Consider the following 14,953-nt stretch of genomic DNA (forward strand, 5'->3'; position numbering starts at 1 on the left):
GAAAGCTCTTGTAGCTGTTGTTTTTAAAACCAGTTACCTGGACATTGCATCTAGCCAGGTTGCACATACCCCAGGAACTCTTCCATGATACACAACATACCAAGCCATTTGTCCCTTAAAAACATATAAAAGCAAGTATAAGATGTTGATAAGATGAGCGGTAGTTCAATCGATTTGCCTCAAATTTAATTACCTTTTCATTTGAACTTGAACTTGGAGCTTAAGAAACATAGACAGCAACAAACCTCAAACAAATAGTAGAAAACTAAGATCATGACAGTCATGAAACCATGTGAGGCATCTAGCCTAGCCATCAGATCATCAGAATTGTCCAGCTATTGCTTGGGCATGGATGTCTCACATGGTTTGATTATAGCCATGAGAAGCAGAAGCAGAAGATAGAAGAAACAATGCTCCAGTACCTCACAAGTCCAAGTCAACAATGTGCTTAATCCATTACTCAAACTGGCACTGTTATCTTCATAGGCATAAAAAGGATCTCACAATTGTATCAGCCTCAGTCAAAAAATAGTTGACATTAGAAGCACAAAAAATGTAGGCCTCAGCTAATGTAAACTGCAATCATCCTAGGTGGCAAATAAGAACACAAATTGCTAAGGCAAGTTCACGACTCCCATGGAAGCGTGGGACTAGTCCATCCTAGCCATCCGGTAGGCACGCCTACAATAGTTGCTTGGGAATGGACGTATCCCACGGGTTGATGAAAGACATGAGAAAACACAAGAATAGCATAGGGCTCAGATAAACTAAGTGACAATCCATCACCCTTTGTTAATGTATACACCACACAGATCAACAAAGCCTCACATCCATCACCGTGACTCCTATGCTGTTCCAGAATAGGTGTAGCCTTGGTTAGGTGGCAAATGGTTCTTTGTAGCATTAGTTGAGGTAAGTGCCACACATCAAAATACTTCCTACAGCATAAGACAGTTAGCATGGCTATATGCAAAAGTGGAGAGGCAAGCTAGTATGCATCTAAGCAAAGTAGGTTGTGCTCAGGTAGGTCCTAAGCCATAGGATCCTATGAGCCTCTATCATCTGAACAAAGCAAAGTCCCTCAGCCTTGTTCTTCAGCAGGTAAACTAGGGCAAACATGAGTGCCTCCTGTGAGTACCCAGGGCAGTCCATAACACAGCCATAAAGATCCTGATGCACCTCATTGTGCTATGGAGTCTTCAGAGCATCTCCTACAGACTCCACAACCTTGATCATTCCATTCATGAGGTCTATTTCCTTTGGGGCAAGCTTCCTTCTCTTGCCACCCCTTTCATCCTAGCTCTTGGCATCAGAACCCTTAGAGCCTTCTATACCAAAAGGAGTTTCCTTTCTAGAATCAGCCTCTGTGCCACCCAAGTTAGTGGTGTCCTCAACGGTATCAATATCACCTTGGCCAATGTCGGTTGGAGTACCTAGAGTCTCGTTTGAGCCCATTGCATACCTGCCTGTTGCCTGGTTACCACCAAAGATGGCCTCCATCTGAACATAGTTCTCTATTAGTGTGTCCAAGAACTTAGCATCAGCAGGATGGTCCTAGTTAGTGAAACAGATGTAACTATTAAACATAGGAGAGCAAAAGAAAAGAAAAGGGATAGCTGAGGTGTTATCCAAATAGTTTCTAACCATGGTGTGGCCAAGCAGGTGTTCATCATCAAGTACTATCATGTGGTGGTCCTCATCCCACAGAGCACCACTCAAATCCTTGAGCCTAACAACCTTAACCCACCTTTGCCTCCACTTTCTTAGGTGATTGTAAATCTGCTGGGTGGTCACATTGACCCCAATAAACTCAGAGACCATGAGCTCAACCTGCCTAACATGTACCTCCTTGAACCCTTTCTCAGTTTTGACCCCCTGCCCAACCAAATCATGGAACCTCCTAAGCATGAACCTAGACTGGACAGGACTCTAGTGCATAGGGCCATTGGGCTGAGGGGCTGCTTGGTTGCCATCATCATCAGCAACTACCCCACTCTGTTCCACCACATTGTCCTCACCACCAATGTTAACAACCTGGTCAGGCATATTGTCCATTTCCTATCCACAACCACCATAACATTGAACAGCTAGTACGTAAGGAAAATAAATTGTATGGTATGAAATACAAGTTTAATAGATCAAATAGGCAGAAAAGGAATAGGTACTACATCATTGCAAAGTGCCATAGGTCTCAATTAAAATACAAGTTTCTCTAATACTACTAAACAGTACACACACCATGCCACTACACCCTAGAATTCCCCCTGTTTTGCCACATATGTGCAGCCCATGCCTCCCTCTGTTGTGCCTAGGTACCATTATCAGGGACATGATCTGGTTGTGAGACATTGTCATTGATGTTAGGTGTCCATGTGGATTCAGCAGGCACATGCTCGTCCTGCCTATGCCTGAGGATCCAATTGTGAAGAATACAATAGGCAAGAACAAGCTTAAAATGGGTCTTGTATGGGTAGAAAGGTTTATTGTCTAATATCCTGAATCTACTCTTTAGAGCCCCAAAAGCCCTCTCAATTGTTACTCTAAGAGATGAATGCCTTAGATTAAAAAGCTCTCTTTGATTTTGAGGTCGGTTTGAACCAAACTCCCTCAAATGGTACCTTATGGCATGAAATGGTGGCAAGAAACCAGGCCTCACTGCATAGCCAGCATCGACAAGATAGAATTTGCCTAAAAATTAGCAGATAGAAATATGTTTTAGTAGTTTTATTTAGGATTAAGCAAAGTGTCAAAGGTTTTTTTTGGTTTGGATGATACCTGGTGGCACTCTAAGGCCATCATCTCTTTCAAGAGCATCAGACAAGATAAGAGTATCATGTGCAGATCCCTTCCAACTAGCAAGCACATAGGTGAATCTAAGGTCAAAGTCCACGGCTGCCAACATATTTTGTGTGATGGTGTGCTTCCTGCCTCTAAAGGCAGCTTGCATCTTCACAGGCACTCTAGCTAATACATGAGTACCATCAATTGCTCATATGCAGTCCTAATTGAAAAAACAAAAGTGTAGGTGAACATTGACACCAAACTGATATGCATGAGACCTATGTATGACAAGTTATGGATACCAACCTTGAAATAGGGGTACCACCTTCTACTCCCAATGATCCTAGGATGGACATTGGTAGCAGGAGAGACAATCAATTCATTCCTCAGCTCTCCTACCGCATATAACACCTTTTAGAAGAACCTACTAATTATCTCTGTGGACCTCCTGAAAGTAAGGTCAACCACCCTAAACCTCTTATTGTGACCAACAACATGCAAGAACATGGCTACTTGTTCTTCAACAGATGCATGTATGCTGTCAATGACAAGCTCTCTACTACGGAAAAGGTCACAAAGTTGGAAAAAATGGTCCCTCCTCATTCTAAGAAGGTTAACACAGTGCACATCATCAGATTCATAGATGTATCTAAGGTTGTTCATCCTCTGTTTGTCTCTCTCAGCCAAGGGACCATAGGTGACTGAGCGCGAATCTTCAACTCTCCTCCTAAACCACATAAAAAACCAAGCAGCCACTGCAACAATCACAGCAGCAGCAGCCCTTTGCCTAGCTTCAAATGTCATGTCTACCAACAGGATGGAGGGCAACATTAGAAAGGGAGCATGCAACATGGGTGTGTACTGCTTAGCAAGCAAAAAATTGAACAAAATAAACTATGAAAGACACGGCTGCCACACCAAAGGGTGCTCCTCCAGCGTATACTGTTACACAATCCACATCATTGACCTCTAGGCACTTTGCTCAGTTTGTACAACAAAATAGGCATCAACATATACAAGATCTACACAAAACATGAGGTATAAACCAAATATGAAGCATCACGTACAGATCTGAGGATGTCAAACCAAGAACCTTGATTTCTTGGCATTTCAAGCAAAAACCACCAACAAATCAACAAAATCGACACTAAAGAAAGAGGAGGGGAAGAGCACATGTGACATATATACCGTTCAAGCGCCGGAGGGCCGAGAGAAATCCGTCGGCGAGGGTCGCCTTGGTAGGGCTACCGAGGTCGAGGGGGAGCAAGACGGGAGTTCGCACCGGAGCTATGGCAGAAAGAGAGGCGAAGAGTGAGGGCGATAACCCTAGCCGAGACCCGCGCGCATGCTTTATGGCCCGGACGGCCTCATCTCCCGCGCTTGGCGTGAAGGTTTCCGCCAATCACCAAACGAGCCTACATCGAGAGGGAAGTGGGGATCGAGAATACGGCGCCGTCCGAGATGGACGAGCGAATCTATATGGGAGGAAGCAGGAGAAAGATATCAATAGGGCAACCAAACATAAACAAACGCACGAAAGCATGCATGATGGGCCAAATAGCGATCTGGTTCGAACAACCAATCGCACCCGTAGTCAGCTACCCCAGGCAGCATCATGTGCTTGTGTATCCGTCCGTCCAATGGACAGCTGCGACATGGCTGCAGCGCAGGCACGGTGTGGAATTGGATGGATGGGAAACGGTCAGACATGTCACGCCACTCGCCACCGATTCAGGGGCATGTGCCCGGTGTCCGGCCCTGTCCTGTCCTTGCACACTCACTCAACTACTCCTACTCAGCTAGGTGCTGTGCTGGATGCAACTGCAGTAGAATACTCTACGAGTACTATGCTATTGCAGTATTGCTGTTGCTGGCACCAACCTTTGCAAGGACAGTTCACGTTCACGGCGCATTCTTCCACCACCTCAACGCTATAGGCCGATTGCTGTTGGGAGGGAGGGAGCGAGCGAGCGAGGAATTGGAATGGTGACGGCACAGTTGGTGTGTTGCATTGCAGCTGTAGGTGCCCGACCCCGAGTGATGCGGATCCTGACAAGCGCCACTGTCTGCAAATCTCAGACATTAAAACGTACGGAGTACTGTACGACAATGGACGGGGGAGGCCCCATCCGCCTGGCCTGCTTTTACGACGGCGACCGTGACCACGACGGGACGGTAGGGTAACATGCCTATGGCGGTCCGGCTCGACGAGGGCACTCATGGCATGGCATGGCAAGGCCGGATCTGACGAGCGACGAGATTACCTACCCGTCGGCTCACTCCATCTAATCTTATACTTTGCCTTTCCGCACCCGTAATCATCTTCACCCTAGCTAGTATAGCACAGGCCGCCAGCTTCATTTCTGTGATCCCGTGACGGGGAACAGTGTGGGCTATGGCGTTCCTGGCACTCGCTACTCACATGCCATTGCGACTTTGCGAGTCGCCGAGCCGACGACGTCCTTTCGGAGCGACACCAGACTGTCTCCGAGGAGCAACGTACCCACGCAACGCAATGCATGGTCATCCCATCCATGAGACCATGAGAGAGCTTGTGGGCATGGTGGTTGTTGGCCTATCTATGCCCTCTCACCCCTCAGGATCAAGACCTTGCTCTGTTTCTGCTTCTGCTTCTGGTTCGTCATTGATGTGCACTGTGCAAGGCAGCACTGTACTATACAGCGCAGAAGAGGGCGCCATAGCTCCAAGCAAGTTTTTTTTTTCCTCTCCCCCTGCTCACTCTCTCATGTGGGTAGGTAGTCGAGGTCAGGTCACTAGACAGCAGCTAGCAGGAGATGGATGGAGGGAATAGTAGTAGCCACTAGCCACAGCCAACCCCCAGCGACCCAGCCCCAACCCCAACCCCATGTGGCTGGCACTTGGGCTCTTGTTGGGACACGGCCGAAATTTCCGCGACGAGACCACCTCGCCACTATGGACTGTGGACGGAGTGCCCTGCCGAGATCCATCTCATCTCCCAGCTGGAGTACAGAGAGAGAGTGTAGACACACATCAGTGCTACTGCATACGTACGGGTCTTCTTCACAGCTTCATTCCAAGGAAGCTACGAGTACTTGTCAAGCAAGGAGTACTCAGCATTCATCTCAGCTCACCTGTTCCTGACCGAATTTCTAAACACAGCAGGCCAAGAGTACCAATGATAAGCTTATTGCTCCCATGCAAACTGTCAGTGCACGCGGTTAGAATTACTAGAATGAAGGAAAGCTCCATGTCATCATAACCAAATACACTTATCCGATACAGACAGGTGGTTGGCACCGGAGCTGTGGACGGCTTCCAGGTCGAGGTGACAGCGACCCAGGGCCTCCTTGGTCCTTGCATTTGCGAGCTCACCACTAGAGATTACAATATATACACATACTAGAGATGCTTCGTTTTGCCATTGTCTATGCTCAAGTGGCAACTTTGGTCGACCTGTATATATAAACTATAATCTGACGAGTCCCTCTATGAGACTATGACCGTACCTTTTTGAATAATACAGAGCGCAACTAAAATAGTGGGATCTGCTCAGGATCATCAGATCATATGGGCATATGTGTTCACAAAATATTGCCACTTGTCCATGTCTACATGCACCAGCCTTAAAAACTCATCAGACACAGGAAAAGGATGTAAGCTTTAGATGACATACGCACACCACTAGCAGCACTAAAAAGCGGCGGGCTAATCATGCTATAGAAAAATAAAAGGCAATCTGGAGCATAATATATGTCAATGCACTTGCTTTTGTCACACCTTAGTTCCACGCTGGCAAGCATTTTAGGACTGATAGGACGTTGAACACATTATAATTACTTAAGTGGCCAAACTTGATGCAAGTTGTGATCTGAATGCTGCAAGTTGCAAAACTGGGAAAGTTACCCTCGGTAAAATATATATATATATGTTTTTCAAGATGTAAAGGCTATCCATCGGGAACAAATCTCAATTGGTTTCAGGTCTGCCAGAATTTTACTTTTGTGCCAACAGTCCACACATAAGAGTAAGCTGTCAGCAGTCAGCACTTGTCTGATAAGTACTCTGGAGACAGAAGAACGAACCATGAGAGCAGCTGCATTGTGTGGCGCTCAATTTTTTTTAGTGTTTTACAGAAAGTTGTGAGAAAGATTTAGTCAAAGAGGAAGTGATGCAAAAAGCCATCCACTTTTCTACTGTTTCTTGTTTCTACGGCAGCTCTACTGGACAACTCGGCAGAAGGAGATTTAGACGGCCTTGATATCAAAGGGCATCTTTCGGTTCCCTTTTTATCTTCCCCAGGGTAAGGTAGTAGCCTTATTTCAAGGATCATGATTCAAGAAAAGAAACAAGTATCCAATGTATATCTATCCCAGTGATGAGTGGGTCTGGCATTTGTCAGTCCTATTGCTGCAGCAAGATGGGAGGCCTTTTGATGCTCCTTTACACGAGCGGGGAACTAGCATAAGCAATTCAGAGATATGTAAAACAGTCTTGTGGCTAAACAATTGTGTGCACAGAGAATTGTTTGTTTGATCACCATCCACTGGGCAAGCAAAAAGGTAGGTAGTACATGGAGCTAAAGTGGGTTATTAGTGGTACCAGGAAACAAAGAGTGCATTGGTCTTCGATATTATTTCACACTTTGTTCAGTAGCACTTCACTACAGAGTTTAGAAATTTTTTAGTCCATTCGTACCTTTAAAACACCTCAGAGTTCTGTTCCATTCTTGGAATTTCTCTCCACCTCCGTCCCTACCAAAGTCGACCAAAGGACCAGTTGGGCCAGGCCATGGAGGCCCAGGATAGCAGCAAAAATTTGACCTAAAAATAGATACTTCCTCAATTTCAAATTATAAGTAGCTTTGATTTTTTTGTTCGTCTATTTTGCTTATCTAAATACATAGCAAAATGGATGTATCAAAAAAGTCAAAAACGACTTATAATTTGTAACGGAGGGAGTAGCAACGAACACTAGTGTTAACCACCAATGATTTCCTTTTCGGCACCAGCAGACTATGGGCGTAGGAGATACCAGAAGTGACACCTTACCTGCCAATAGATCACACACTTGGAACGAGGGTCCATCTTTGTACGCTGTACGTGTAATCGGATGTAGCCGTAGCTTCATCAAAAGTCCCCACCTTTGGTTGCTTCATGACCAAGTTTTCAGGGAAGCTACAAGTCCTGAAAACAGTGCAGCTTTGGGCTTTTCTAACTTTGTCACTGCCTAGGAATGATGATAGAATGAAGAGCTAAGAGCAAATAGTTTTTTTTTTTTTGCAAGGAAAAGAGAGGCTTTCTTATTACTCAGGAAAGTTGTTACAATCCTGAGCTATAATTTGTTTGATACAACCGGCACCGCAGACTGCCAAATGGCAGAATGACCCGTTCTTAATGCTAGTTGTGCGAGCTCGTGGGCAGAATTACCATCTCTTCTCGTGTGGACTAATCTCCACTCAGCTAATAGACTCCTAGTCTGAACCACTTCATCTAAAATGAACCGGACTCTGGAACGATTTCCAAACGGCCGTTGTAGCATCAAACAGACAGAGGTACAGTCGGACTCAAGGATAACCGCCCCCCGTGCTCATCAGCAGCAAGGCGAAACCCTTCTGTCGCCGCCATTGCTTCCACCTCCTCCGCGTCCCTCGCCACATTCACTGCTGCAATGCAACTAAGAGGACCGCACCATTGTCATCCCTAATAACCACGCCAATGCCACCCTTGCCTGTTTCGCTGTTCAACGCCCCATGCATCCACGTTCACCTTGCGCCATCCTGGATCCAGCTTCCTCCAGCAGCAGGGATATTTAACTATTTGCCATCTTACTGATGTCACCTCTCTGTTTGTCAGCTTTAGACGTGCTCCTACAGATTTGTCATGGCAAACAGTAAACCACCTACGCTTTTACCACCTTTGCGATGTGGCACACCACGTTGGCAAGCCAGCGCGACAGCACACCTAGGAACCCCAACTTGACATGGGAAAAGACCTATTGAAAGGTCCTAAATGGCTAGAGGGGGGTGAATAGCCTATAAAAATTTCTCTATAAATTACTAGAGCAATTAATTAGATAGCTAAATGGCGAAATTGCTTTTTGCTCTAGCTCTAATAGGGTTGCAAGCCACGTACCCACAATTCTAGTTGGAATATGATCTCTAGGCACATAAGAACTAAGTCACAACTCTCTAAACTAGTGACCTAGCAAGAACTAATTACTTCTAACAAGACAACTAGCTAGCTAACTATTTCTACACTACACAAGAGAGCTATACTACTCAAACTACCTCTATACAAGATAAAAGAATGTAAATACAATGAGAGGCAGAGAGTGATATACCAAACGTGGCAAGTAACAATATATGATCACCAAGTGAAGACCAAAGAGCCAATTGACACACGGTTTGTCCCAAGGTTCACTTGCTTGCCATCAAGCTACGTCCTAGTTGTGACGGCCGATTCACTTAGTGGTTCGTGAGCCACTAGATGCTCAAGCTAGAATCACTCCCAATCTCACTTGGATGATGAATTAATGAAAGAGATGAGTGAGGGTGATTGGATTAGATCACAAGGATGTATAATTGATCAAAATGTCCAAGAGAGTGAGCCCAAGCCGACCAACATCTATTTATAGAGCTCAAAAGTCACACATACCCATTGGCCCCCTTCATGTGATGTTTGCGCACCGACTGGACGCACTACACGGGTGCACCGGATGCGTTTGGTGTGCCACGTGTGAAAGGTCCTAAATGGTTAGACGAGGATGAATAGCCTATAAAAATCTCTACAAATTCACTAGAGCACAAGGTTAGTAACCTAAATGGTAAAATATAATTTTGTTCTAGCTCTACAAGGGTTGCAAGCCACCTACACCAACAATTCTAGTTGTTATGATCTCTAGGTTCACACAAATGCTATGTCACTATTCTTTAAGCTAGCGAGCTCTCAGAGACTAACTAAAGAGCCTCACCAACCAAACTAACAAGCTCTCAAAGACTAACTACACTAAAGAGCTTGACTAGGCAAGAACGAAGATAAAGTAAATACAAGAGTGTGTAGGAAGATTATACCGCCATGGAAAGAGAGATGAACCAATCACAATGAATATGCAATCAATCACCGGGAGAATACCAATCACAATGGACATAAGATTTTTCTCCTGAGGTTTACGTGATTGCCGGCACGCTAGTCCCCATTGTGTCGACCAACACTTGGTGGTTCGGTGGCTAATAGGTATCAGACACCTAGCCAACACTTGGCGCCGCAAGAACCTACCCACAAGTGAGTTAACTCAATGACATAAGCAATCCACTAGAGTTATCTTTCGGCTCTCCGCCGAAGAAGGTACAACACCCCTCACAACCACCGGGAGATGGCCATGGACAATCACCGACTCATGCCAATGCTCCTCCGCTGCTCCAAGTTGTCTAGGTGTCGATAAACACCAAGAGTAACAAGAAATCCACGGCCACACCGATCCTCAAGTGCCACTAGATGCAATCACTCAAGCAAATGCACTATGAATCAGTCACAATCTCACTATGATAATGAATCAATGATGAAGATAAGTGGGAGGTGTTTGCTTAGGCTCATAAGGATGTATCACTGGTGAAAATGCCAAGAGAGTGAGCCCAAGGCGCCCCAAGTCTATTTATAGAGGTCCAACACCTCCACTAGCCGTTACACACTCGGGGCCGACCGGACCCTATGACCGGACCCAAAGTTCGGACCATCTATAGGGTGGATCCGATTCTTGGATTCGCGCCACATGTCTCTCCTTTGAATCTCCCTCATTGGATCTTAAAGGTCACTTACGCGTGCACTAAGGACCTCTGGACCGGACCTAGAGGACAACGACCGGACCCAGCGCCTCCTCGGGTCCGAATCTACACAGTGTGGCAGAACCGCCCGAAATAACTTACTTACGGAGGCACTTGTCTTTGACTAGACACTAAGCACCTCGAGGGTGAGCTTCATCAGGCAGTTCTATCGAGCACACCCTAAGAGAGAACTAAAAAATTCATAGTTTTCCGTCAGGATCACAAATGAGAAAATAAAACTTACAACATTCTTAAGTTATTTCTTACACCCCCCCTTCCATGCAACATCAAAGTATAATATTTATTGTTTATAACAGCGGAATATAACCATATTATCAGAGTCTCAGCAAAAATAAAATCATTTAATGACAAGTTAAACATTAACATGATGATCTGTTATATACATCATAGCAGGTTATAAGTTTTTCCATTGTAAAACATTTTGGGTGAAAGTTTTAAATAAACTCTATGTCCGCAACGTTAAGGAAATCCTTGCTGAGCCCACTAGGAGATTTCCACACATAAGTGTCAGCTCCACATGTTCCTATCACCTGCAACAGTGTAGAACAAACCTCGAGTACTCAATTGTACTTCATAAGGCTTACCCATCAGGAGGAAAGAAAAAACTCTAAGGATATGCAAGTCTATCTGGCTCGTGGGTTGTTGCATCTGCAGGAAGCATTACCAAAACGTACGTCCTTATATTCAATTTTATTAGCAGTCATCATTAGTTCGTTAACTAACAATTCTATGTAAGCACCAATGCTATTTTCAAGCAGGTGGTAAGCAATCAGGACCATTTTACCATCTTTTATCTCTCAGTTCTTACTATGATGCTAGATTATAGACAGGTCATACCGGATTACCCAGCGATTCGTGAATCAATATGCCTAGCTGGGTACCCCAAAACATACGTCCCGCTTGCACCCCAGGCACAAGTAGAACCAACCCACCACTCTCATGTCAAGGGATTCAGATCTCCGTCCAAACTTGGACTCCAAACCCCCACACCTGAGTCCCAGACTCATTGTGGTGCTTAGACCTCCACCGTCCCCGCCTCCAATCAGTCGGTTCAGAAAGAGCCGGAACCCACGATAAGAGAGTAACGAGCCTTCCCTGCTCCCATAAACAAGTATGTGCTCAGGATAATAAGTCTGTGACCTCCAATGCAACGGTCGGTCCTTAACCGATACAGGCGGAACACAGTGTAATCCGAGCCTCGCTCGAATGCCAAACTAAGTCCAGATCCAAAGTACCATTCCGCCCGGTCTCCAATATATATATATATATAATGTAACAACAACAACAATATATTTCTTATCTCTCGCGAGTGACAGGCAACCACTCAATTTTTATCGGAGTCCTGTAGCATAGCAATCTACACGATCCTGTCATACTAGTAAGGCTCATAAGATAAGGAGTTGAATAAAAAACCACTTGCATATATATATATATATATATATATATATATATATATATATATATATATATATATATATATATATATATGCAAGTGGTTTTTTATTCAACTCCTTAAAACTTAATGTACAAGCATAAAATAAAGTGTAGAATAATAGGGGTCATACACCAGGGCTTGCCTGGGTAAAATATAACCAAAAGTTAGCATTACATCGTGGTGACATGATCACCAAGGCACCATCTTTTCTGCTACTCCGGTCGACTCCACGATCCATCGTTGTTCCTATTATGATATACGTGGATGCAATGCAGAGACGCGTTTGTACCCTTGTTTTGTATCAAAATTATGATTTTGCCCCTATATTTTTTGACTTTGTGAATTTACCCCTACTGTGCCATTCATGAAGCACCGGTTTGCCCCTGCTCCGTCATCCACCCTTAACGGTGTTAAACTTTGTACAAAAGACATGAATGCCCATGCAATTTTGCCCCTTGTTTTTATGACTAATTGTGATTTTGCCCCTGTCTGGCGAATGAAGCGAGGCCGGAGGACGGGCGGGGCAGCACAGCTAGCCGACCGGCCGACCGAGCCCACGGGGCGGTGAGCTCATCGGCGCAGCGCAGCAGAGCCAGGCACAGTAGCCGGTAGGCGGCACCACGGCGTGGGGCGCGTCGGATCAGATCGATCAGCGAGCGCTAGCGTCGCCCAGCAGCCAGCGTTCCAGCAGAGCGGGAGCCTGCACCAGCCATCCAGCCCACAGCGCGACAGGGCGGGGTGGGCGTGGCGGCGTGGCGACGCGCGACGCGCGGCCCCTGGCTTTTGGCCGGTTCCGGGGCAAGATGGGCAGGCGCGGCCAGGCCGGCCGGCCGGCAGCGCGTCCGTCCGTCCGTCCACCGGTTGTCGTCATCGTACGCGCCGCGCCGCGCTGCACTGCCGCTGCAGAAACTCGCTCGGGGGCCCCCCGGCCCGCGCGCGCCCGGCCGCGCGTCTCTGTCACTGGCTCGCCGCACGTCGCGGAGCCGGGCGGGCGGGCATGAGTCACGACGGGCACGGGCAGGCGCAGGCCTATGGATGGATGATTAACGGCGGGGACCTCCTGAACCGCAGCGACGACGTGCTGCTGCCATTGCGATAATAATGCGGCAAGCCTAGGCCATCCCCGTCGCCATGCGTGCATGGTCCAGGAAGCCTACCTCTCGCGGTCGGTCGACCCGTCACCTCGGAGGAGGCCCCCCCTCTCTCGCTCGCTGTCGCGCGCTCGGGATCTCGTGACGGCGCGCTAGCTGGTCCAGGCCGGGCTTTGTCGTTGCCTGCCGGTGCCGACTGCCGCCGCTGCGCTGCGCTGGTGGCCCGGCCGGCATGTGCAGGTCCGTACGGGGGGAACGTGGCCGGCCGTGGCCCACTCTAGCTCTGTCGTTCTGCGTCGCGCCCGGCCGGCGCCTCGGTAGCTACTAGGAGTACTACTACCGGCCGGCGCTACTGTTGTCAAGTGCACCACGTACGTACTGCGTGCTGCTGGCAATGGCGTCCGTGCGTCATACATACCGGTAAGGAATCGATCTGCCTTCAACGGTTCCCCGGCTCTCCGGCCACAGGTACGCGTGCCGTGCCCCGGCTCGGTGGCCCCCCTCGCGCTGCTGCCTGCTTGCTCGTTGCCCGTTGCTGACAGCGTGCTCATGCATGACCTCATCGGCGCCGTACACCAACCCCACAACTCCTGGTGCCACTGCCCACTGGAGGTAAAAACAGCGTCGCAGTCACTGCGCAGCCACTTGCCGGCCGGCTCCCCTTTTTGGATTTTCCAACACTGGAATATCTACAGGAAATGAAGATAAGATGGGGGGCAACATGGTCTTTTTGCCTCTGTTTGTAGGGATTTTGATTTCTTTTAATTCATTTATTCCATATCCATCTAACAGACATTCAAACCAGGGGCAAACGGAGGGTTCGTTTTAAAATAACAGGGGCAAAATCACAAAGTTGAAAAAACAAGGGCAAAATCACAATTGGACTGCTGGACAGGGGCAAGAACACCATTTTCCCATTAATCAAAGGCAACCGCAACTCTTAAACTATGTTTATGCCTCTCACGCTAACAAGCTAGCTCTAGTGACTAACGTACTAGGCCATGTATCCATGTTGTTGAACTAGGCGCTAATTTCCCACAATATTTTAGTTATAAAATCCCTAGATGTTTCAGCATTTTATTGATTTAAACGTATATTTACGAACTATGGCTCATTTAGCTACCTTAGCAAACTAATCCTACGGAGCTAAAAAAATTATAGTGAGCACCTAATATTATTAGAAATCTACTGTAAAAATTTTAGGGCTAGTACTACTACCAATTCATTACAATAATTCCCACAACTTCATGTTTTGATAATATTAAGTACCTCAAATTAATTATATAGCTCCTAAGAATATTATAAAACTATGTGAACAAAATATACTAGCAGACAGATCATGATTTTAGGAACCTAACAAAATTAGTTTCATAATTTTTGGTCAGCTACACAAATTGATATTGAATTTACAAGTTTCTCTTAGAACTAAATTAGAAAATACTCGAGAAAATGAAAAGGGCCGGTGGCCGACGATTCGGCCCAACAACCTAAACGGGGAACCAGCGCGCACCTCCGCACCTTTTGCAGAAAAACCCTCAGCGTAACAGATTATCACGCGGCATCACTGAGCACTGTTACAGCAGAGACAAGCTTTGCACTAAGGACCCCGGATATTTTCGCCTTCACAACGGGAAGGTCCCTGCTCTACCCCGCGTTCGTCGGCATGGTGACCAGCGGCATGGGCGGCTGCGCTGGGCACCCCGAGCTCGCTACCACGGGGGCAAGGAGCCGACCTTTGCCTACTGCTAAGTGCGCACCCCTATGTAGCAGTGGTGAGCCGGGGGGGGGGGGGGGGGGGGGGGGCGCGGAGGCGCTAAAGGTCGT

This window comes from Miscanthus floridulus, chromosome 4, assembly GCF_019320115.1.
Source record: "Miscanthus floridulus cultivar M001 chromosome 4, ASM1932011v1, whole genome shotgun sequence".
Classification (NCBI taxonomy): Eukaryota; Viridiplantae; Streptophyta; class Magnoliopsida; order Poales; family Poaceae; genus Miscanthus; species Miscanthus floridulus.